The sequence below is a fragment of the Symphalangus syndactylus genome, chromosome 1 (genome assembly GCF_028878055.3).
Source record: "Symphalangus syndactylus isolate Jambi chromosome 1, NHGRI_mSymSyn1-v2.1_pri, whole genome shotgun sequence".
Taxonomy (NCBI): Eukaryota; Metazoa; Chordata; class Mammalia; order Primates; family Hylobatidae; genus Symphalangus; species Symphalangus syndactylus.
Window position 1 is genome coordinate 164,287 of NC_072423.2, and position 27,233 is coordinate 191,519.

Genomic DNA, 27,233 nt, shown 5'->3' on the forward strand with positions numbered 1-27,233 from the left:
AACAATGCAGTTCCTGTATCCCTGTTGTTCAGCAATGCATGACTGTATATAATATTCTCAAGAACATTAACATTTTCCAAGATAGGCCATTGCTAGGCCATATAAAGCTCTCAATGAAAGTACTGAAATCATACAAAGTGTGTCCTTTGAACATAATGGAATTGTGTTAGAGCTCTTGAGTCTGTATGACTATGTCTTTTAGAGATTTGTTCATTTCATCTAAGTTATTATAATTTGTTGACATACAAGTGCTCCTAATATACAATTATAATTCTTTTATTTCTGTATGATTGGTAATAATGTCTTTACTATTTTATCTGATTTTATTATTAAAATGTGAATCATCTCTTTTATGGGAGTTCAGTCTAGTTAAAAGGTTAGTCATTTATCTGACATTTTGAAAAAGCGCAATTTTGGTTTTGCTGATTTGCTTGTTTTTTACACAGTATTTTGGTTATCTCAGCAGTGATTAATTGAAATATTCAGTAGAAACCATGCTTTAAGTACCATACAACCATTCTGTTTTTCACTTTCAGTACAGAAATACTTGCATTCTCATGTTTATTGTAGCATTATTCACAATAGCCAAAATATAGAATCAACCTACATGTCCATTGGTGGAAGAATAAAGAAATACACACATTGAATACGATTCAGCTTTAAAAAAGAAGGGAATCGTGTCATTTGTGACAACATAGATGAATCTGGAGGATATTATGTTAATAAGTTATTATGTTAATAACTGCGGAAATAAGCCAAACACAGAGTGCTGATTGTTACATGATCTCACTTATATGTGGAATCTAAAGAAGCTGAAGTAATAGAAGCAGAGAGTACAATGGTGGTTGCTAGAGGCTGGAGTGTGGTAGAAATGAGAAGACACTGGTTAAAAGGTACAAAGTTTCAGTTACATAGAAGAAATAAGTTCTGGAGGCCTATTTACAGCATGGGGACTACAGTTAATAATAATGTATTGAGTATTTTTAAATTGTTAAAAGTAGATATTGCTGAGTAGATATTAAATGTTCTTTTAAAAATAATAAGTATTGAGGTAATGAATATATTAATTAGCTTGATTTAATAATTTCACAATGTATACATATATCAAAACATCAAATTGTACACTGTAACTATATACAATTTTTATTAGCCAATTATACTTTAATAAAATTGGGGGAAATTAATTAGTTTTTAAAAACAGTGAGTGGAGAGTTAAATTTTACCAGGATCACAGTAAAAAGCAAGTGTCACAGATGGTGGAGCAAGAGAACAAGCAGGTGAGGGGTATATGCAAGGCAGTGAGTACAGTGATCGTGAAATTTAAGCTGACTACATCTACACCAAAGACGTACTGATTAATGTGTTAGGGACAATTAAGAGAGAACTTCTGATTACATTTCACAGGTTTCTTTCACTCCACCTTGAGTTATATAATAAAAATTACATTAGGACAAATTATAGAATCATGGTTATAAAAAGTAAGAGCAACAAATATTTATTGATTGTACTCCTAAACTGGAATCCATTCCACAAATACAGTAGAAGCTAATACAGATGTGTCAGAAAACTATTAAATATAACATGTATCATAAAATAAATTCAGGTATAAAGAGAGATTCTCCATATCAACCATGTCTTTAGTCTGTGTTTGATTCTGTACCCTGTGGAAAAGTGAAAAACAGATTTTATATCAACCAACATAAGATACATGGAGGTGCCATGGTAAAGTCCATGCAGAATTAGAGAAATTGAGCAATAATACCTTCATGAAGGAAATACTGTTAATTCTTTTCTACTCAAAGTCATTTCTTCTTTTTATTTCATGTATATTTATTTGTTTGCTTTTATTACTGTCTTTACTTTTATTTAATAAATCTTTATAGAACAACTGCCATAAACAATATTATAGTTTCCTGTGAACTGTGAAGGATATAAAAATGAACCAGTTACCATCCCCACCCTCATGGAATTTACAGTCTAGTTGAAATCACATCTGTGTGCACATCTGAAATACACAGGTAGAGATTCTAAGTCCAGAGAGTTTTACAAGTAGTAAGGAGCCATGTGAAAAGAATATAGCTGTTGCTTAAAAATCTAAACATGTACTTACCATATGACCCAGCATACTCTAGGCCATAAATCTCAGAACAGTAAAAACTTATGTCCACACAAAAAGCTTACACACAAATCTTCATAGCAGCTATATTTGTAATAGCCAAAACCTGAGGACAATCCAAATGCCCTTCAATGGGCATACAGTTAACAAACTGAGGTACAGCCGTATCATGTAATACTACTCAGTAATAAAAAAAGAATTAACTACTGACACACATAACAACTTGGACAGATCTCAAGAAAATTATACTGAGCGAAAAAGCCAACTTGAAAAAGTTACGTATTATATGTTTATATACCATTCTTGCAACAATAAAAATTATAAAGATGGAGAAGAGATTAGTGGTTGCCAGGGATTAGAGACTAGACACAGGCATAGGGAGGGAGCTGGATGGCTGTCGGTAGCGTGGTGTAGCCTTGTGAACAAACTATCTGTATCTTGGTAATCACATGAATCTACATATGTAATTAAATTACATAGAACTAATTACACACACACCTACACACACATATATAATTGATTGCATCCTAATAAAGTTAATGGATTGTCTCAATGTCAACTTCTTCACTGTAATATTATACTACACCTAAGCAAGATCTTACTATTGAGGTAAACTGAGTAAAGGGTACACAGAATCTCTGTGAATTATAACTTACAGTTATATCTTAACCGTATCTGAATCAATGATTATCTGAAAATAAAAAAATTAATGGTAAGGAAGTTCAGAAAAAACGTATAGTACATCCACTTGAGGAGGTAAAAAATGGCTTCAGGGAAGAGGCGACATTTGAACTACACCATAGATCTCGATATAATCCAGCCACTCGGTGGTTAACAAGGTTTATCATTTTTTAAAATTGAAGTCAAAAGTTAGAATGAACCCTCACATTGACAGACCACTTTGATAAATATGTTTCGGAATTATTCCAGTAAAACTTTTTGTAGAATCAGAAATTTTTTTAACTAGCACATTTTGTTGGTCTAATTTATCTTGTCATTTCAAAAAAAAAAGATATTCAGCCTATTATAATCAAATACCATATTTTTAAAACAAGAGTATAGTTTTATTATAGCAACAGTTATTACTACTATGGTTTCTTGAATCCCTACTAATGTTCCAAGAACTGTGCTAAGCACTTTTTAAACACTCACAGTTTTATTTCTACAACAATCATTTGAGCAAATATCATCTCTATCTTATGGGTGAGATTATAGGCTTAGATAAATAGTAACCAGCTTAATTCACTCAGTTAGTGTAAAATCTGGGATTACTTTTAAAAATCAATGTGTAAATAATAATAAAGCTATGTTTTCTGCATAATGTAAAAATAAAAGAGTCATTCAACAACATTTATTGAAGGAGTGTTATATACAGAGTACTTTACTAGGTGCTGTAGGAAGAAAGTTTGAAGATATAGAAGAGGAACTGCCTGCCCTCTTTAAAAAATTAATAAATATTATATTCACATCTTCTTAACTTTCTCCAATGAAACAGTTAACACAGACATGCCAAAGAATGATAAAACCCTTTGGAAATTATTTTTCAAAAGAAGTTACCATTTTAGAAATGTAATATTGTATTACCCATTTCCCTATGTACATAAAGTTTGAACTATTGCTCATATTTTCACTTTGACCCAAATTTCTATTTCTCAAATCCTTTGTAGAAGGAAATATCAAAAGTATTTCTCTTAGGAATAAGATGTCATTGTAAAATTAAGCTTTTAAAATTTCTTCTTAATTTAAATTGCGCCAGGTGCTTTTGCAGAGGGAGTTCCTCAAATCATGCATCATAAATTTTATTTTAGTTTGGAATCAAATCTCCAGAAATTTGAAAAATACTAATAATGATGTAAATCAACACGAATTAATTTTTAAATGCCACTTGCAAAGATAAATTGTATTCTTTTGGTTTCGCAAGACTAATTTCAGGTACAGTTCTCATTATTACTTATAGATCTAGACATCCTTCTTGACGTCAGGCTTCCCCCTAGCTTCCTACAGCTTGTGGGTGCCACCTAGAGGCCCAGCTACAGAATACACTGAAACAAGGGGCATCCATTTTTAACAGAACACTGAGAGTAGTTTTAAACGTACTTATATCCTTGCTTAAAATTCAAGGTTTTCCTCAATTTTGCTTTTTCCCAGAGCACTTTGTCAAATGAAACAAAAATAGCTTACGCAAAATATTTAACATACCAATTCATGTCAGTTTTCATATTTTTGCCAAGTGCCTACATGTTATCAGTTCATACTCCAATGTTATTCAGATCAATAAACTCAAATTTTTCCTGGCAATACTGGTTTTCAAGGTAATTATTGTACAATATAGAACTTATATGAGTAGCTATACGCAATGAGGACAGACTTGGTGAAATCTCACCATTAACATGCCGTACATCAAGGTACCAGTCCTAAGTTCATTATGGTCTAGATTACTTGAAAGCTGTGTCTCTAACAGCTCAGTAATAATTTACCAAAACTAAAATCATGAAGGTGGCCAATATCATGATTTTACTGTTCATGTTTGTTATCCAGGCAGTTAGCCATTCAGTGTCACACTAGATGCAGCAGCGAAGCAGCTTCCAGGATATCTTCTCTATGATATCTTTCCATCTCAGCCCAGAGGAGTCTAACAGGACCATTAGCCATGCATGAACTGTAAACACAGCAGCAGGGGAAGAAAAATATCTGCAATCATCTCAGAATAGAGGTCTGAGCCCCAGTTTAGTTGCATCACTAGACTATACACTAACACCTGGATCTCATTCCCTTCAAGGATTTGCTGTTTGGGAAAGTCTTAGATGGATAAAACCTTTCTAGTCAATCGTTTGAACTCTTTGTTCCCTCCCATTCCACAACACAATTATTTTAGTACATAGGCATGCTGATTGTTATTAAATTAATTTTCATCCTAGCCTCAAATTTTAAAATAATTTACAATAAATTGACTAGTAACATTTTTCCCATCTTCCCCTTCTTTGTGGATTATCATATCATAATGTCAAGCAAATGGGTGATTTATATTTTATTGTTATATGTTGACATCCTCAGTAACAATGTTAAATAGATATTTGCTTTAATTTGCTTAGAACAAGTACATTGCATGAAGTTTGTATAATTATAGGTCACAAAAAACAGAATCTTCTTCACATTTATCATAGTAGTTTTTGGAAGTGAAAATAAAGATATATCTTGGCTTCTTTCTGGATTTCCTTAACTTAGTTCCCATACTTCCTAAATGATGAAGTGATTGGCATTCTGCTGTCTCTGCTTGATCGTTTCCAATATTCCACTAAGAAAAAGAAAAACACCTAATACTTTTCTGTGCCAATAAAATGTAGGGGATTTTTTTCTTCTTATATTTTCTTTCACTCCTTGTTCTGCACCTTGCAAATGGATATTTGCTGAAATGAGAGGAGCTGAGGAACTGAAGAAAAGGAGTGCTTCAAATTGTATATATGCATTACAAATTTACGTCAACAAGTCAAAATTCTGACGACAAAACTTCTAGAGAACAAATGAATACAAGCTGTAATGTAATATTGTATTATCTATTTCTCTATGTACATAAAGTTTCAACTGTTGCTCACAGATGACAGAGTTGATCTGGCAGAAGCAGGATGCTTATGTGTGGAACAAAGCTGGGAAGAAAATATATGCATCAAGCAAACAGTTTAGTGAGATCCGTCAAATCTAGCTGTTTTGCAAGTCTTCTTCTCCAATTCCGTGTCTCTAAAAATGGCCTCCACACCCAAAAAACAAAAAAATGTTGTCTGTTCCATTAGGCTTTTCTCTCTTAGATACCAGTTTTTGAAGTAATCCAGTCCCGCAAGGCCGTAACTCTAGTATAAACACCAGGCTTATTGGGTTTCGCACATTCATCTCCCCAGCTCACTATTCCAGCAAGGTACCAGATATCTCTAGCATCTGACCTAACCAGTGGTCCTCCAGAGTCACCCTAAAGGAGAAGACAGAAATTAGTAATTCATAATTCAGTTCATTACAGAGGAATTGGCTATTTTTCTAACTTAAGAATGTAATGAAAGGGGTAATTTTCAGAAGTATTCAGTGTGTTCGCATGCGTAAGTGATTTTCTCCATCTATGTCAGTTATCCACCTAAAAGAGGACCTCCAATACCTTGAAAACTGATGGAGCCTTAAGGTTCAAAACAATGAGATTGAAGGCTCCATCTCTTTGGAGAACTGTGCTCTTAACTTATGTGATACATACTCTTTATTAGTGTAACATAACCCCCCAAAAAAGGGAGTGAAGAGTCTATTACTGATTTAAAAAAACAAACAAACAAAATAACAGACATTAGAGTCAGACACCAGGGTTTCTATCTCAAATTTGGCCTTTCTCTGCTGGCTAAGACCTTTAATTTATTTATCCGTAAATGCTCCTAATAATACCCACCTGTGATGAGTGCTATGAAGATGATGTAAGACAGTGAATGTAAAGTGCTTAGTCTAGCAAAAGGCAGAACTTAGGAAATGCATACATAAAATCACAAATTCTAATTATTTATATCCTGCAACCTCCAGAGTTTTTCTTCCTTATGTGTCTGGTAATAACGAGATACTGGCTGATTATCCCTCAAGATCCTGGAGCATCTAATTATCGACCACCCATCAAGTATTCATACTCACTCTATGAAGTTCTTAATTGATTAAAGTATTATCTCGTTAATTCGTGTAATTCTTGTTAACAAAAAGCGTAGAACTAGGTTAATTTTTTCTGGGTTATTAAGAAAACTGAAACTCAGAAACATTAAGTAATTTGCCTGAGATCACGTGCTAATCAGTGGTAGACCTTGAATTTGAATCCAGAGTGATCTAATTCAGAAGTCCATGCATTTTTCCCTACATTATGCTAACTTCCTTGTGAATTTTCTTTTGTCCATTTAAAAAATTAACTAATATAATAGTAAATTTGAAATAATACATTTGTGATTTTAAATCAACTAACCAATAAGCATTTGCTGATACCCTCGTATGTAGGAGGAGATATAAAAAGAGTATTATAAACACGTGGATCTTGTCCTCTAGGAACCCACAATCTGCTTATAGAAATAAGATATACCATATGAAGCTATTTGAAAGTAAATAATTTTGATAATAAAATCCCAGAGAAAATCAGGATAGAGAAATAGAAGATACAAGAGAAAACAAAGCTTAAATCAGCATAAGAGACAGGAATAAATGAGTCTGAGAATAAATAATTATTTTAAAGAGATAGCAGTAAATAGTAAATAATATAAATAATAGTATATAAATAGCAGTAAATAGCATTACAAGCTGAAAAGTAAGGTGATGTCCAGCAAGTATCAAACAGAAAAAAATATAGAGTCTATTCTACCAGCACTAATGAGTTTACATTTGATTAGTGAATGGCAGAGTTATGCCAGTCGAAGATGGAAATTATGATGGTTTATGTATGCTTTTTTTTTAGGCAAGGGAACCAGAATAATGGGAGTAGAATTATAAACTCCAGAAGAAAAGGAAAACCCTTTCAACTCAGCTATTACACAGGCAGACACCTTTGGGGCACTGTTTTTGTTTTGTGTTGTTTTGTTTTTTGTTTTTTGGTTTTTTTTTTAGAAACTGATGTTTATTTTCCATTGACCATTTTTCCATGTTGCTTAAGAGCCTGTGCAAGAACAGCTTAAGACCAGTCAGTGGTTGCTCCTACCCATTCAGTGGCGTGAGCAGTGGGAGCTTCAGACCAGTCTTCCGTGGCAGGCTGAGCGCTCCAGTTTTCAGTAGGAAACTGCTGAATAGGCACAGAGGGCACCTGTACACCTTCAGACCAGTATGCAACCTCAGGCTGAGTAGCAGTGAACTCAGGAGCTGGAGCAGTCCATTCACCCTGAAATTCCTCCTTGGTCACTGCCTTTTCAGCAGCAGCCTGCTCTTCTTTTTCAATCTCTTCAGGATCTCTGTAGAAGTAGAGATCAGGCAAGACCTCCCATGGGTGTTCACGGGAAATGGTGCCACACATGCGCAGAACTTCCCGAGCCAGCATCCACCACATCAAACCCACTGAGTGAGCTCCCTTGTTGTTGCATGGGATGGCAATGTCCACATAGCACAGAGGAGAATCCGTGTTACACAGCGCGATGGTAGGTAGGTTAACATAAGATGCCTCCGTGAGAGGCTGGTGGTCAGCCCTGGGGTCAGTAACCACAAGAAGCCGTGGCTCCCGGAAGGCTGCCTGGATCTGGTTAGTGAAGGTTCCAGGAGTGAAGCGGCCAGCAATTGGAGTGGCTCCAGTGGCAGCAGCAAACTTCAGCACAGCCCTCTGGCCAGTATTCCTGGAGGATATAACACTGACATCAGCAGGGTTTTCAATGGCAACAATAGCACGAGCTGCCAGCAGAAGCTTCTCTCAGGTCCTCTTCAGATTTATGATATACATGCCATTACTTTTCCTTTTATAGATGTACTGTTCCATCTGGAAGTCAAGATTGGTGCCACCTAAGTGGGTTCCTGCTGCAAGGAATTTAAGGACATCCTCCTCCTTCATTTGCAGGGCATCAAGGGCTCCGGACATTGTGTAAGTTTCCCTTTAAGTTACAACGGGAATCCAGAACAACGCCGTACGGACCCCTCTACAGGTAGCGTGGAAAGGCTGGGGCACTGTTTTAAGAAAATGCCTGAGTTCTAGGCCAGGCGCGGTGGCTCACACTTGTAATCCCAGCAATTTGGGAGGCCAAGGCGGGCGGATCACGAGGTCAGGAGATCGAGACCACGGTGAAACCCCGTCTCTACTAAAAAATACAAAAAGCTGGGTGTGGTGGCGGGCACCTGTAGTCCCAGCTACTCGGAGAGGCTGAGGCAGGAGAATGGCATGAACCCGGGAGGCAGAGCTTGCAGCGAGCTGAGATCGCGCCACTGCACTCCAGCCTGGGCGACACAGCGAGACTCTGTCTCAAAAAAAAAAAAAAGAAAAAGAAAATGCCTGAGTTCCTGTACCCAAAACTCCCTCCCCAGAGAGATGTATCCTAGCTTTGTATCAGTTTTAGGTTGCATTTCCTCTTCTGCTCAGGACTACACTTCCCTGTGTATATTGCCTTAGCACCAGCAAACCTGTGTTTCCACATTATTTTTCTGTGCATTTTTAACATGCCCTGAGTAAGCCACCAGACTTTGGGCGTTCTGCCTGCCTATGTTGTGCAAGCTATTTTTAAAGGTGCCAATTATTATATTTGTTAATTCTTCAGTTATAAAGTTGCATAGCTTTTGAGGGGCCGGTCTGTCTCTATCTCTATTTGTCTCATTAATCCTGTTATTTTTAGTGAATGGTTTAGTGAGAAGCAGAACAGGAAGTGTATTCAGGAATGTGCATATCACAACAGAAACTTCTAAAATTTGAAGGAAGGAGCCAAACAGGAAGCCGTGGAAGTATTAAGACACAAAGAAATGAGGGAATAGATTAGAGTGTTAACAGAAATAATAGGAGCATAAGAAATACACATAAAAGATATGGTAAAGTGGGAAAATAGTCTAGGACTTAACCGAATACATGTGGAGGAAACATAAGAGTAAAAAAAAAACTCTAAGAATAGTGAACCCCAATACTATTAGCAAGAAACTTAAAAACCCAGGCAACATTTCATGATGCCTATTGAGTTTCAAATGGCACATACACAAATTTTCATTTCATATTAAGAACTTAAAATATATAAATAGAAATCAGTTTGAAGTATGTAGAAATGTAAGACTAAATATGGGCCAGAGTTGAATTCTGGAGACATAGGTTTGGCACTCATTAAGGTGATAGCTGAGTTCAAAGAAAAGATGGCTTCTTTGAGTGAGAATATAGACAGCAGATAAAAATTTTATCTGAGATCTGAATCTTGAGGATAGCCAGGTTGAGAGAGAGAGAAAGAGTAATCAAAGGATAGAGCCAGAAATGAGTAGATGGAGGAGGAGGAAAGAAATCAGCAAATTTCAGAATTATGAAATTCGAACAAGGGATATGTTTTAAGAAAGACAAGGTGGCCAGATACCACTGAGATGAAAAACAGTAGGAGATTCGAGGAAAAACTTTTACATATGAGGTTATTAACGGTTTTTGTGATATTAAAATATAAAGAACAAGGCAAGTGGGAAAAATTGTGGATGCTAGACATGAACATTTTTTAAATGGAGGCTGGGCACAATGGCTTACACCTGTAATCCCAGCACCTTGGGAAGCTGAGGCGGGTGGATCTCCTGAGGTCAGGAGTTTGAGACCAGCCTGGAAGCTAGCAAGGAATTTTTCACCAACATAGTGAAACCTCGTCTCTACTAAAAATACAAAAATTAGCCTGGTGTGGTGGTGGTTGCCTGTAATCTCAGCTACTCAGGAGGCTGAGGTGAGAGAATAGCTTAAACCCAGAAGGTGGAGGTTGCAGTGAGCTGAAATCGCACCACTGCACTCTAGCCTGGGTGACAAGCATGAAACTCCATACCTCCCCTCCAAAAAAATGGGTGCCATGTCTTTCCAGAGACAAGAAAGTAGAATATTGTAATCATAGGGCAAATTTGGCTTCACTTCTGTAGCTCACAAAGTTTGTAAAGAGTATATATCTCTAATATCACCATCAAGATAGTATTTTTGAATGGGGACATTTTAGATGAAAGTATATAACATCTGGGATCAACTTCAAAATAGATTTGATACTTTGGTGGGGGAAGGGGATAAGGGGATTGTATCAGGGTATGTACGGATAACGTAGGGTTGGCCATGAGTTGTAAATTTTTGAACTAGGTGATGAGTACATGAAAGTTCATTATTTTATCCTCCCTATTTTTGCACACCATTGAATTTTTTACAATAAAAATTATAAAATAAAAGGTTAAGAGGGCATCCATCTGTTTCTCTGAAATTTTTAGGAAGGACATTGCTATAAAGACTATAGAAACTGAGATAGTTGAATAAAGAACATAATGGACGATCATAAATGTAAAAGTGCACGATGTTTTCAGCAGTTTCAGGAAAGTTGGAGGCAAGTAGGATGATGATGATTAGGACAAAAGAAGGTCTAGCATAATATCTAAACCATCAATGATTCCATGACCGTCAAGAAGACAAATACAATACAGGTTATTCTCATTATTCATGGTAGTTCTCTGAAGTCACCACAAACACTGAATTAATGACTGTTGAGTCCTTGTTCTTAGGAGAAATACAGGGTTGGTTTTCCAGGAGACTCTGGTCACGTTTTTGTCAACTGCCCAATACATAAACAGATTTAGTGTGTGTTTCTGTTTAAAGACATTCTATTTAATATACATCGTTGATTCATTAACATTAAACTCACAGTAAACACCGCTAAAACTTATAACTAAACAAAGCTTACCAAATATACATATTTTCTCCATATGGCACATCACAACCTTCTTGCACTATACTTTGGCACTACACTTGGGGACTATTTTAAACAGCAAAATTACCAGCAAAGATAATAAAAATGTGAAAACTGTAGCACTATGTAGACCAAGAAAAGGACACTTGTTTACAGAATGAGAACTGAAATAAAAAGGCACAGTATCACATTTTTCAACCTCAGGTAAGAATATGCTCATTGAGTAATAAGATATTTTGCCACTCTGTGCATGCTTGTGAATGATCGTAAAAGTGCCTTGAGTATTGATTTGGGGGTTACAAATAAATTTTAATGAGTAGGTGAATTTGCAAATATGGAATCTGCAAATAACAAGGATCAAGTATATTTTCAAGTCATCTTTTAAGTTGAATTCATTTCAGGAGATTGAATTACAGAATCAATTTCAATTGTTAGGAAGGAATTTTTAGTAGAGTGTGGTAATGAGACCAATCTACTTTGTTCCGTGTGTTCCTGCAGGAGCAATTAGGAAACACAGAAAAAGAAACACAATGAAGTGAGTCTAAACTTGGGCATTTGCCAGAGTATAAACAAAGGTCAACTGAATAAAAGAATTTAATGTAGCAAACTGAACATTGCTAAAATGACTAACCCAAAGGTAAAAGTTGGGAAAGAACTATAGTGATGCCAACAGTGAATTAAATGAGGTGGAGAAAATCAAGGCAATACAGATACAGTGTTCATGTGAAAGCATGAAGGGAATAACATTAAAAATTGTAAAAAAAAATCTTAGAAATTAATGGTACCATTTTATGAATACAGATTAGAAAGCACACAGAGTAACATGGAATTCTGAAGAGAACTATAGGGCTTAGAAAGCACATTAAACAAAAATTCTGTCAAATCACAAAATGAAAATTATAATAGCATTTAGTGACACACAGAAGGAACCAGTTATTGGCCCCCTCCATGATTTTGTCGGCGATGCACATGAAGACATAGAGGTCAAAAGTTTTTTATCCACCAAAGGCACAAAATTGGTGGCAATAGCCAAGCACTGGGAAACAAAACCCAGCTTCAAAATATGTAAATGCTCCAGACCAATATGGAACAGACTTACATATTCTTTTTTCCCCAGCTAAATACAGCTAAAACAAACAAAAAGATACGTGGGCATTACAAATAAAACAAACATAAAAAGACTCTGAAAATTAGAGAGAAGAAGACAGGTGGGCTCAGAAATGCAGGACAAAAGGAATGTTACACCAGTGAGTTCTCTCAATTTTTTTTTTTTTTTTTTTTGCTTCATATATCACGGATTTGGAAGAAGTCAGCCACCTGGCAACCTGCCAACAGGTGCAAGTTTTTTAAAAGGCTCCAAGAAAATCCTGCTCTCCCTAGTAAAATAATCAATAAGAGGGCAACTTGGGAAAACAGCAAATCCAGGAAGATAATAAATCCCAACTGAAAAGACTTTTATGCTTACCAGTCTGTAACAAGGCCCAATTCCCTACTAGATTGGTGTCAGAATATGCTGAATAGGGAGCAGGTGCAGTGGCTCACGCTCATAATCCCAGCACATTGGAAGGCTGAAGCAGGTGGATGATCTGAAATTTTTTATTATATACTCACCTTGACAATTATGTTCTAATATATTGGTATTTAATAATAACATAGTAAAATAAGCTCAGGTTCATATTAGAATAAAGTAGGATTTCTGTGCTAATTAATACCATAAAAATTATAAGAAATGCATTATTTTACCCAAAAGAACAAATACTTTTAGTTACCAATGTCCATGTGTTCACTTCATATCTATATACTGATGACTACAAAATCCACAACTGCAGCTCAGCTCACTTGCCTACACTTCAGAACTATATATTGACCAGCCTATGTTCATCACAATGGGCTATACCTCTTACCGTTCAAACTTAATACAGCTGTACTAGAAACTCCTAGACGCCTATCCCAAATATTTATTCTTTTTTTCCTAATAACAGAAACCTTGATCTTTGGTTAGGCACACAGCCACCAGAAAAATCAAATAATGCCCCTTGTCTGTAAGAGTCAGCATGTGAATACTTTCTTTCCCATGGAGTCTCTATTTTGTCAGCTAGAATTCTAATGTGCATTTCACAGTTAGAATACATATGTGCTGGTGGAAGCAAAGGTTGCCACAGTAGACCAGGATTTGGAAGACACATAACCAAGCTGGTAGAACAGCACAATAGTGGGAGCCTAGACTCCTGATTATTTTGTGAACCTCCCTACTAGCTCTTCCCTGCCTATCTCCAGAATTGTTTCGCATTAAACAGAGCAAAATTCCATTTTATGTAATCCCCTGTTACTCTGGGTTTCCTGTCACTCATAGCTAAATCCAATACTATTATAATATGCAAAACAGATTGTTGCAATCAAGGGAAATTGCCATTTTCACATAATGATCTTTGGGAAAAGAGGACATGAAGACACATATTTACTAATTCTCTTGCGAATTCTGTATATATGAAAGATGGTAAACTATTTTAACTTAATTTTCTCTAGCAGCATAATTTTGAGATACAATTAATTATAATATTAATATATCAGAAGACTAAGGTTCTAGTCAAGAGCCTCCTTGTAACAAGCTCTATGACTTCAAGCAAATGACTTCCATTTTCTTGTTTAGTGGATAAAGACTTGGGCTTAGGCATCCAACAGCTTGGGATTAGTCCTAACTGCCTGTTACTAGCTAGGTGGCAGTAGGAAAGTTACTCACCCTCTCTAAATCTACATTTCCCCACCCACAAATGGAGATAATGATAGGACCTAACTCAGAAGATTCTTCTGAAGATTAAATAAAGTAACACAAGGCAGATGGCACCATGCCAGGCACACAGTAAATACACCAAAAAAGTTGGCCATTTTCATTACTTCCTCTTTCATAACGAAAAATTAGTTTTAAGGTGGGTTGAAAAATCCACCCAGATGCCTCACATATGCCTAAGGGAATAAAAGGAAGGTAGAGGAAGCTTCTAGCCTCTATCCCACTCCACCCACAGCAATTCTGCTCCAAACATCAAGGGTCTGCATTAAGCTTCCAGTGCAAAAAGGGATTCAACTAGTAAAGAAAACTTTAAGAAGCATTCCTCTTCGGACCCATACAATTCAGAGACTTGAGTCAGGCAGCTGCCAATTGTCCTACAGTTTAGTACAAGAATTCAGTGCCCTGTTTTTAAAAGGCCAAATATAGCTTTATTGTTGAATCAAACAATGTATCCCCAAATGCCTAATAATGACTTGAATGTACTGTATAATTAAAAGATTGCTTTGAAATACTTTTAAAGTGTTCATTTATTATCTTTGGTATTTTCTGAATTAGGAAAGTTGAAACACTAAGATAAAGTAATTTTTTGAAAGCCAAGGTAAGTTATCTGTGCTTCACCAAAGAAGCACTTCTGATCCCAGAATCATGACCTGGCAGAAGACAGGACTAGAAAGCACAGGGCTGATGTGAGAACAGGTGTGCTCGGATTCCAGCTCTACCAGTCATTTAGCAGACACTTGGAAGTCTCAGTCTTCCTAATTTTTGGTTTCCCTAGCTGTAAAGTCACGGTAATATTAAAATTATCTGATTCTCAGGGTTGTAAAGTACTAAATGAGAAAACATATGTTGAAATTATATATGTAGCATATTTATGTCAAATAATATTTTTATTTTTACATTATGTACCCTCCCTAAATTTTACTACCAGTGACCTGACAAGATTTAATGTGAAGTAACTAATTTTAAATGGGCCATATATTTTCATACAAGCTTAAATGGTAATATTAATAAAAATAACAATAATACGTCTTGGGTCACGTAGTCACCAGTGTTAATTTAACTCTTCTATTTGACTGTATTCACATCAGTATACAGGTGAAGTGGGAGGACGCACTCTATCTCTGTCTTGACTGACTCATCCATTCCTGTGGCCACAAGAAAATTATCTCATCTTTGAGCATTTTGTTCCCTTCCTTTAGAGAATGCAGAGAACAATGCTTCCTATCCGCTGGACTTAGAGGTCTACTTCAAAGATCATCCATAACAATGTTTCTTGAAAATGTAAATTTTTCATCTTTTAAGACAGTAAGTCAGTTCAATCAAAGTAGTAAAAGAACCACTTAGGCAGACAAAGGAGACATTGTGAGGGTGGTATAGCATTGTGATTAAGAGCATAGGCTTTGAAGTCAGATTGACCCTGGTTAACCATCAGTTCTGCCTTTTATTATTACCCCTGGGCAAAAAAAAATAATTACCTGTCTGAGCCTCATGTTTCTCATCTGTGAAATGAGTATGATAATATAACCATAGGTTGATATAAAGTTTAAATGCATACGATGTTTTAAGACAGTAGTTGGCAGATAGTACATGTGAAACTAAAGACAGCAATTATTATTTTGTCCTGCACTGACTCACAGTTCAACTTTAAACAAATTGCTAAATCCCTCTGTGTCTGCTTTTGCAGCTTCAAAACAGAGATATCATCTGACATCTTCAGATAAAAGGTTGCAAAATAGAATTTAAATATGCCTGTATGGTACTTTGGATCCCCCTAAGATTAGTTCTATCATCTTAGAATTACAATTCTAAAAATCTCAGAAATTGCCCTACCACACAGGCCATGTGTGTACATGGGAGAAGAAGGTTGGGCTCACAGGTTCCGGAATGACTCAGTGTTTCTGCAGCCCATTTTTCTTTCTCAACCTCTTAAAACCTTCCTTCTCTCTAATCCAGTCATTTTAAACCTATTAAAACCTGAAAATGTGAAAGTATTCTTCACAGTTCGTATCTATTGTCTTCAATGAGAGCAGATCCAAAGGAGTGCACTTGAAGAACTTCTCTGTGCAGTTTCTCTAAACTCTAACCGTGGGAGAGCCATAAAACAAGCCAGAGAACCCATTTCACCTCTTACCCTTCCAGAAGACCTGCTTCACGACTGTTCAATCTACCTTATTCACAAGCACTAAAACCATCAGGCATACTTGTAAATCTCAGTGCTAATACGGAAACACACGATACTGTTATTTTTCATATTTTTCTGGATTGTTTCTATTTATTTTCTCTTTAAGTTGAAGCAATGACATATTTTTGGAGGAAAGCAGACAATGACAGAACAACAAAGATTCATTAAGCAGACAGCTACTGCAGACCAGTGAATTAGTTCCATGAAATGTTGCCCTAAGATACACATGATTTTCACAATATAGCAAATGTAATCCTTTTTAGAAAACAGAGATGATGTAGTTAAAGTGCTATAGGCTGATCACCTTTGAAACAGTGCAGAAAAGATGAATCACTGCTTAATTAGTTTAAATACAAAGTCGGTTGCATTAGGGCAGGCAGTGCATTTTTCAAAATGTTTTTAAAACTTATAAATGAAAGTAAAATTATACCTCCACACTTCTTTCCTCAGCATAAATGTGCATGATTTCATATTAGTCTTTACATCTTCTGGTTTTTTAAATCTATGCACCGACATTTTCTCCATGTGTGGGTTTATTTTCTATTTCTCTGTTGCCATCTATTTTCTCTGTAAACTTTCCAAAGATTCTACTTTTAGCTTCCTACACATGGTAGACAATATGTTATAGGGAAAAAAGTATAGATTTTAAAATCAGAAAGATCAGGGTTAGATTCTAGATTCAACACTTACTAACCGCCTAGACAATCTGAGCCACAGGTATTTCATCTTTTAAAAGGAATGAAAGCAATAACCACTTATCAAAGCATTATCAAAATTTAATGAAATTGCATTTTATAAGATACACAATATATAGTAGATGCTCAACAGATAGTCTCTTCCACACAGGACTCAGTATGCAATGAGAACACACTAGAAGTTGTTATATGGATCAGGGCTGATCCTAGTTGAAGGAGAAGTATGAGCACATGTTAAATACTTACAGAACAATCACATAGCACCTCTGGGCCTAAGCCTCAAAGGAGTTTCCCTTCAGTATCCCTACTGACTGTCACAGGGTAACACTGCTAGATTAATTTTATACCATGGTTTTTCCTGTAAACAAATAGATTTTTATGATCCAAATAAAGTCATCCTCCTTATCAGACACAAATTAACCAAAAAATGTCTATGTTCTCCCCTCTCAGTTTCCCATCCTTCCTGAAATTATCCTCTCTTTCTTAATCATCACCATGTTGCATAAATGAGTACTTTTCTCCCTTGAAGGGAAAGGTGACTGGGAAAGAGCACCTCCCATTAAGATGTAATTACACCAATTTAAATAAAACAAAGAATACTTTTAACAACTGGCCTATTTCATTTATGGTTTAATTTCTTTCAGACTTACACATTTCTTTTGCTTTTTCTATGTCTTTACACTATTAGTGCTTGTCAAACTTTAGGGGAAATAAGAATTACATTGTGTAAATGTTTTAAATATGATTTCCATGTCTCAACCAGAGATTCATTAGAATTTCTGGGATGAGAGATGGACTTTCCTATTTTTAATAAGCTCTGTAATGCACGGGTCTATGGACCACACTTTTAGAGACAGTGCTTACCCTATTAAGTAAAAATTAAAGTTGTCCATTTTGTCTCATTTGAATATTACTCATTTCACCTTCAGCCATCTCAATATGTGTGAATGTCAATGCCTATAAATTCAGTCTGCTTATTTTTACTTCTCAGTGGTTGCCGATAAATATAGTTAGTATACACCCCTATCACCAATAAGTATATTTAATGGATACGTTCTTCTCTTCCCAAATCTGTTTTCTATAAGCTTATGCCTGATAAAGTTTTCTTTAACTTTCTGTTGTGTGTTTATAAAATTCATGTGTTGATCTCTTCATGCTCAAAGAATAGTCCAAAATAAGAGTTTGGAGAAAATGGCAGTACAAGAAGAATAATGTTTACCCAGTTTAAATTTTTTCCTGCCCTTAAATTCTAAAAAAAAAAAAAAAATTGATTCTTATTCAGGTAGAGTCAGGGAGAAGGCGATCCAAAATCTGACTATTTAATAAAATTCCCCACCTGTTTCTTATATTCTTTCTGAGTTAAAACAAATGACCTTAAAAAGAAATTGTCTGCTTATATCCTAGGATTTCAATTATCCCTCTTCCTCGATAACACTCCTGTTGGAACATTTACGACAGCAAATTTGAATAATAAACTTAATCCCTTTTTGCTCTAGTACATGCTCTTAACATTTTATCTCATCTAGACCCACTCAAACATAGATGTGCTTCATCTGTTATACAATCTTCAGATCAGGAAGATGTATTTGTTTGTTGGATGTTTAGTTTTGGATTTTGTTTTTTTCCTTGAGAGATTACTTGCATCTATTCTGCAGCAGGAATTTTAAAAATAGGCACATCTTTTGCTTCAAATTAGACACTACACTCAGAAAAGTTGACTCCAGTATTCCCACATTATACCTCTTCTACACATTTATAACCAAATTCCAAATATCTGACATATACCATAGATAAGGCTTGGAATCTATTTAGTATGTTAAGTTTATTGGAAGCTTTCTTGAAGCACTGTTTTCTATAGTAAAGTTAATGAGAAAAAGAGAATAGGGTACAAAACCATCATTGGTCGTAAAGAAATACTTGCGAAAGGCAGGGAGCCTTAATAAGCCTGACAAAAGTTTTAGTATCCGTAGCTTTCAGTTCCTTCATGGATATGTACAGAAGAGTATTAAACTTCTAATAACAAGTATGTAGAACTTTCAACTGATGAAATAACCTGTTTTTCCATGTTAAATGAAGACCACAGATTTCATTCAAAGTTTAACATTTTCAAACTGTTCTCAAAGTAAAAACTAATAAAAAATGATAGGTCAATATGTGAATCAGAGAAAAGAAACTTCCATCAGAAGATAAAATTATTTTCAAAGACAAAACTAGTACCCCAAAACCTTGTTACTGATTAGTTCCTAACTTTGAAAGAAAACCTCATAAGGATCATGACTTATCTTTGGAGAAGTTGACTATGACCAGGCGTATCAGTGGATTTATTTTTTAAGTCAGGCTATAATAATTTAGTCATATTATTTTCTTCAGTTGTTTCTGATTCTTTCAAGACATCTAGAATTTTTGAATTTTTAACTACTTACAGAAATAAACATATTTTATCTGCATTATTTCAGACTTTTTTTCATGTACACTTTCTAAAATAAAAGTATTTCTCAATAAGACAAACAAAGCCCAACCTAAAAATATGTTATATCTTTCTTGAAACATATGGGCAAAAGAACTAAAAGACAGCTGTCAAACACCATGTACCTTTACATTGTGTAGAAACCTTCTAAAAGTAACAGGAAAACACTGGGATACAACACGAGAGGACAGGAAACACTAATGCAGAAAGAATAGAAGTCTTTTTCTTGACATAATTCTATGTAAAATCTCAAAAATATGTTTCTATATTTAAAAAAATAATAAACTGTAGATCTACACATTCCTTGGTGTGGCTCATGCTGTTTTAATCTAAAAGTTACCTTAAGACTTCTAGAAAGAAAAACTCACCGATACATCATTGCCGACCAGCAATGAAGAGTCCTGCGAAGATTGAGGTCTACATCCAAGTGTGTGCATCCAGCTCTATCAGTGACTTTGTGGGCTGAATTGAAGTGAGGAAATAAGTCACTGATGATCTCAACAGAACCAGTCTGACGAGTCTTCGCTGGTGTAGTGGGGACTATATGTGACGAGCAGGACAAGGACAAATTTTTCAGGGAGCAAGAGCAAAAACTAATTTATAAGCACTTCCTAGGAGTGGGAACTTAAAAACTATGTCTTAAGATAATTTATTTTTACTGTTAGTGTAAATCAGATTTTTAGAAAAGTCAGATATATAAATTTGGAAAGAAATGTTAAAACTATCTTGCTTGACTTTCTCTGGTTTCCAGAGAAGAAACTGAGGTTTAATTAAGTTAAATGACTTGGTCAAAAACCAAATAGGTATTAAACTGCCAAGCCAGGACTGACATTCATATTTTTTAAACTAGCCTGACACATTTTGCATTCGATTATGTACATAATAAAAGTTTCCCTTTGGTTTTAACTATGTTAGCCATTGAAAATACATTGGAGATTAGAAAAGCCTTAATATTTTTAAATTATGTGGCATCATTCTTCTAGAAAAATCAGGTAGTTTGCAAATGTCAACTCACCCTTGAGACATTATATTTCTTTCATTATAGTGGAGACAGGCATATCAGCTCACACTGAGTCCCTACTGTCTTATTTCTGGGATGTAAGTAACATTTTTTTTTATGTGTGCTCACATACTATGCAAATATCTGTGTGTTTGTGTTAGGTATAATCTCTAAATTGCTTTCCCTAATCCTCACAAAACAGAGTCGGTATTTCTCCTCTGTGCCTTGATGGTATCATAATACTTACCTCATTATACTAGAATTTTTTATTAATTGTATCTCAACTCCACAAGGTTGTGAATTCTTAACAGACTGAAACCCTGTTCCTAGCATATTCAGCCTCTCTGAAATATGCATAAAAAGAATGAGTAGAGGGCGGATTGCAAGGAAACGAGGAGAAAAAGAGGGGGGATAACCCATCCTAAAAATCACCTTTAAAAATATTGTTTAATTTCATTACACATCCATTTAGCCAACAGCTCACCTAAACAGATGCAGGAGTTGGAATGTATATAATGTATGGGATCAGACTGCCAAGAATTGGAATCACTCTCTAACAGTAACCCAAGAAACCTCTGTGCTGAGGCATACTGTGCTAGGGGCTAGCAACATATGTCCTTTTTATTCTGGTCACTAGATCACTTACCCTGATGAATAGCACGGATATTTATTCACTTAAAGTCATTCAATATATAGCATTGTGTTTCTGTATACTCATTTAAAAATTACAATTTAGCTAAAAATAAAGAAACAACAATGGCAGAAAAACTTCTGGGTTGTGAGATTAAGCTGTTCTTATACAGCCTTTAACAAAGTGAAATCTCTGCCAATGAAATGTTAATATGGTCTAATAACACTATATTCTATTTCATACTCACATTTTATGAAAATATTGACTATACTTTTGTTTTCAAAGGAAACAGATTCCCTCTCAGTGTAACTTTGCGCCAAGACTTGCCAGAATTATTTTAACAAAATCTCAAGACGTTTGTTTCTTTCACAAAATCAAGATTTCAAATTCAAGTAAATTCTTTATATAGCCCTATGGACCGTATACTTAGGTTTATATATAACCTAGAATTGTAGATACAGAAAATAAGAGGGCTCTCATGATTTTTTTAAAACTCTGTGAGTATAAGCTACAACTTGTAGAAAATTAAGAGAGTAAGCATATGTAAATGAAGGATGAGTGAATGTCAGACTAAAGATATTAAACATACGTCTTCCTTGCTATACTAATGGCCTTTGTCTTATTTCTGGGACGGCCATCTGCTCAATGGGCATTGCAGTGTATATTATCAAATCTCATGATATATCTTACACTTTAGTAGAAATTTGAATGGCAAGGAAAGAAGGAATGAAACACTAGAGTCATAATTTTGTCTTCCAAAAGTTCAAAAAAGCAAAAGTTTGTCTTTCATTCAAATTTTTGTTGCTGCTTTTTCTAAAACCATAAATTTTATTCTGCAATACTTTTGTCCTAAACTACATGTGAAGAAAATGTTTTCGGAGACTTATTCTTCTTTTTTTGTGTTGGTCTGTGTTACCTGTGCCATTCTGTGCAATGTCAGGAACTGTCAGGAGAAATATATTTGTGGACTTGAGTCTCTTAGAAATCCACAGTAGATATCTTACACTGCATAATAAATAAAACAGCAATGTGACCACAGACATTTTTATCGCCAGCAACTTATTCCACAGTCCTGTTTATACTTAGCAAGGTCAAAGCAATGAGGCATCTTATGGCCTTAAACTACAGAAGTATAGTTCCCAGGTGGCTGGTCATAGATGATTTTTATCATTGTTTGAATATCTCCTAGCTTGAACAAATTTTTGTTATACCTGATAATACATAAATGCCTATCTGATTCATTTATGGAAGCCCTTAAACTTATACTTTAGTTATATTTGCATAATGCTAAGGCAATCCTTTTGTTGGCCAGTTTATTGGGATGTACATTACAGACTGGCCAATATTGTTAAACTAGTGAATTAACTAGGTGTCCAGGTAAACACAGCTATTGTCATTTGTGAATCCATTCCCTTCTATCATGTGTTGTTTTGAAGGTTCGCATGCACTTTATTTTGTTTAAGTTGAGAAAACAAAGAGGATCAATATAAGTAATTAGCATTTAGAGATAAGCTGTCACTACTCTGTCACTGACTCTCCTTTTCCTTGTGCTACATTCTTACCCAAAATATTACTGGCCGGGCGCGGTGGCTCACGCCTGTAATCCTAGCACTTTGGGAGGCAGAGGCAGACAGATCATGAGGTCAGGAGATCGAGACCATCCTGGCTAACACGGTGAAACCCGTCGCTACTAAAAATACAAAAAACTAGCCGGGCATGGTGGTAGGCGCCTGTAGTCCCAGCTACTCGGAGAGGCTGAGGCAGGAGAATGGCCTGAACCCAGGAGGCGGAGCTTGCGGTGAGCCGAGATCGCGCCACTGCACTCCAGCCTGGGGGGACAGAGCAAGACTCCGTCTCAAAAAAAATAAAAAAAGACAATGCAAAAAATTAGCCCAGCGTGGTGGCGTGTGCCTATAGTCCCAGCTACTCGGGAGGCTGAGGCACAAGAATCGCTTGAACCCGGGAAGCGGAGGTTGCAGTGAGCCCAGATTGTGCCACTGCACTCCAGTCTGTGCGACAGTGAGACTCCATGTAAACACAAAACAAAACAAAATGAAACAAAACCAAAAAACAATACCAGACAGGCACTTTTGACACAGGCTGCAACATGGATAAAACTTGAAGACATTATCGTCAGTGAAATAAAGAAATCCCAAAAGGATAAACACGACCAGGCTCAGTGGCTTACACCTGTAACCCCAGCGCTTTGGGAGGCTGAGGCAGGCGGATCCCTTAAGGTCAGGATTTCGAGAGTAGCCTGGCCAATATGCTGAAAGCTCGTCTCTGTTAAAAATACAAAAATTAGCTGGGCGTGGGTGCGCACGCTTGTAATCCCAGCTACTCGGGAGACTGGGGCACAAGAATCGCTCGAACCCATGATGTGGAGTTTGCAGTGAGCCGAGATCACGCCACTGCACTACAGCCTGGGCGACAGAGAAAGACTCTGTCTCCAAAAAAAAAAAACAAAACAGAAAAACAAATTCAACACGGTATGATTCCACTTCTATCAAGTGCCTAGGGTAGTTAAACTCATAGAGTTGCAAATCAGAATGGTGGCCCCCGGGGTGGGCGAGAGAGAGGAATGGAGAGTTTGGTGAATGGGTGCCATTTCCATTTTGAAAGATAAAACTGTTCTGGAGATGATGGCGGTGATGGTTGCTAAACAATGTGAATGTACTTAATGTCATTCAACTGTCAACTGAAAAATAGTGGAAATTGTCAATGTTTATACCGGCCATTCTAGATGCAATCATATCTATTTACAACTTTTAGTATCGACACGTGGTATATTTTCCCATAATCAAAGATGAAAATGAAAGCAGTTGGATCTTTAGAAAGAAAAGAAGGAAGCGAAGAATACACGCAAGCTTCCTCCTGATTACAGGAAGAGCCCCAAAGCTTCTATGGACACTCCCTTTTCTCTTCTTCTTCCTGCAGTCTTATGAGGAAATCTTTAGAGATTGGGGAGCTTGGGCGACTTTGGCTAATGAGGAGCTCTGTGCCTTGAGCCCCCCAGGCCATAGAATAGTCAATACTCAGTCTGTGCCTCCAGCCCTGCAGTCTGAGGTTCCAGTCCTGGGGGCTCCACACCCGTCACCTGTATCAGGAGGCTCATGTCTCACCCTGTCTTCTTGCCAGCCTTGAGGACGGAGTCTGAGCCTCCATCGTGCACCACGCAGGGAGGGCAGTGGACCTGTTCTCCGCGGTCATGGCCCGGCAGGGGGGAAGGGCAGTTCAGCTGTGGGACGTTCGGGAGCCTCGCTTTGTTTCCTCATCCTCAGGGCAAACAGGACAGTGCGGTGGGCAGATGGGAGGAGACCAAGCTGCAACCTGTCAGCTCAGCAGACTGTGGAGTTTCTGTTCTTGCTTGTGGTGAGGGGGCCTCAGAAATCTTATTCAAACTTTTGCCTTCCTCCCCCACCGAGTTGTCCTTTTCATAGACACCTCACCCAAGATAGCAGGGAATGAGTCCCTCTAAACTATTCCCTAAGAACAACAAAGATGATGAAGGTGATGATGAGGATAAAGAGGATGAAGACAGACACCAGGGCATCATGAACCCTCACTGAGGGCTTCCTAAAGGCCAGGCTCTGAGCTCTGTGCTCTATGCAGCTTGTTTCATTTCATCTGCATAGTTTCCCAGTTACGAGTGCACATTTCATGATGATTTTACGGACTAGAGAAGGAGCAACGCATTTTCGTAGGACTTGTACCAGATTATGAAGTCAAAAAGGGTGAAGTCCAATTTGAACCAGGCAGTCTAAGTCGGGACACATGGCATTTGGCCGATCCTCTCCCTGCATCCATCCTGCCCTCTCAAATCCTGGTCACTCAGGCCGATGCCCCTGCTCACTGTGCCCTTCCCTTTGGGGGTTCCTTGTAGACCACAGCTAGACCAGTGGGTGCCACAATCACTGTGTCAAGTAGAGAAAGGGCAGCTGAGATCACATCAAAGGTTCCAGAAAGAATGGGCACAGGATCATTCGGGACGCATCTCTCCCTTGCCCCTGTTCCTGGCTTTCCTTACAGCTCTCAACTGCCTCAAAGGAGTCATCGATTCGGAGTTTGGCTTCCATTCCTACTGAGGAAGCTGGAAAGCGTTTCAAAAAATGCTCCTCAGACGTGCCCGTGGTTAAGACCTCTCAGCTCTGCTTACAACTTTTGGAATCTTGGCGCGGTGGCTCACCCCTCTAATCCCAGCACTTTGGGAGGCTGAGGCAGGTGAATCACAAGATCAAGTGTTCGAGACCAGCCTGGACCACACGGGGAAACCCTGTCTCTACTAAAAATAGAAAAAAAGGAGCCGGGCGTAGTGGTGGACGCCTGTCCTCTCAGCTGCTCGGCAGGCTGAGGCAGGAGAATAGTTTGAACCTGGGATGCGGAGGCTGCAGTGAGCCGAGATCACTCCACTGCACTCCAGCCTGGGCCACAGAACGAGACTCCGTCTCAAAAAAGCAAAAAGAAAAACAAAACCCAAACCACAACTTTTTGAGAGTTGGAAGACCATGAAGTAGAGTACCCAGGACTTAGAGTCTGGCCATGAATTTGGAATACCACCCTTTCTACTTCTCTGTATGGCAGGCGGAGAGATGTCCATCCTCTGAGACTCAGCACTCTCATCTGAGCTGATTTCTAGGTGATCTAGTGGAAGCGAGCGATGATGAAACCGATCGTGGGTGCCCGCTGCGTGATCTCTCTGTGATGGATGCGGAAAGTCAAGGCAAAGTGAATCTCCCATACACTCGTTACTATTTTAAGCTTCAATTCCATACAGTTCAACGGAAATTTCCCCTGACCTGAAGTTCCGGTTTCCCTGCATTCCAGACAGGACATTTTCTTCTGTCCTTATCTCAGTAAGTACTCAGTATTGTGAGAGGAACAAGTGAGTCTCTTTTGTTTCTGATTCCCCAGAGCCTGTATCTTGCTTGGCACAGAAGAGGTAGCAAAAGTCAAAATCTATGTTAATTCTTGAACTGACACTTCCTTGGTTCACAATAATTGGCTGTCATCAGTGTGACTTCGACTTACTTGATTCTTTTTGTTTTTTGTGTTTTGAGACGGAGTTTTGCTCCCGTTGCCCGGGCTGGAGTGCAGTGGTGTGATCTCGGCTCACCATAGCCTCTGCCTCCCAGGTTCAAGCCATTCTCCTGCCTCAGCCTCCCGAGTAGTTGGGGCTACAGGCGTCCGCCACCATACCGGGAGAAGTTTTTGTATTTTTAGTAGAGGCGGGGTTTCACCATGTTGGCCAGGATGGTCTGGATCTCCTGACCCCGTGATCCGCCCTCCTCAGCCTTCCAAAGTGCTGGGATTACAGGTGTGAGCCACCGCGTCTGGCCGAACTTTCTGATGAAAACTCTAAGTCCACCTAAGCTAAAGACAGGAGTTGTAGCTGACGTGAATTTTCAAAGAAGACCTACCGATTTGAGGAACCAATTACTCTCCTGCTGAAGGTGAAAAGTCAGAAAACGGAACGATGACATCACTAGGACCTAACCGGCATGTGGAACTATTTTCTGCTTATGAACTATCAGCTTTCATTTCATTTCCAGCTGATATGGTCTCAGCTCTTGTTGCCCAGGCTGGAGTGCAATGGCTCGATCTCGTCTCACCGCAACCTCCGCCTCCCAGGTTCAAGCAATTCTCCTGCCTCAACCTCCCGAGTAGCTGAGATTACAGGCATGCACCACTACGCCCGGCTAATTTTGTATTTTTAGTAGAGACGGGGTTTCCCCACGTTGAGGCTGGTCTCGAACTCCTGACCTCAGGTGATCCGCCCGCCTCAGCCTCCCAAAGTGCTGCGATTACAGGCATGAGCCACCACACCCCGCCCGGTCTCAGCTGCTATACAGTGTTTATAAATGTTCTAAATCAAGGGAATTTGTATCAATCTAGTAGAATAAAATAAAATATTTGAGTTCTTAATTTCCTTTAATTAGGATAACCTTTTTCTTCAAGTGAAGAGAACGGCTTTGTTATGTATTTTTCTTCGGACAAGATA

General features: G+C 37.5%; 1 pseudogene; it reads right to left on the reverse strand.

Moving 5' to 3' along the window:
- Positions 1 to 7,769: 7,769 nt before the first annotated feature.
- LOC129485661 (small ribosomal subunit protein uS2-like) lies at positions 7,770 to 8,687 on the reverse strand (annotated as a pseudogene).
- Positions 8,688 to 27,233: the final 18,546 nt, after the last annotated feature.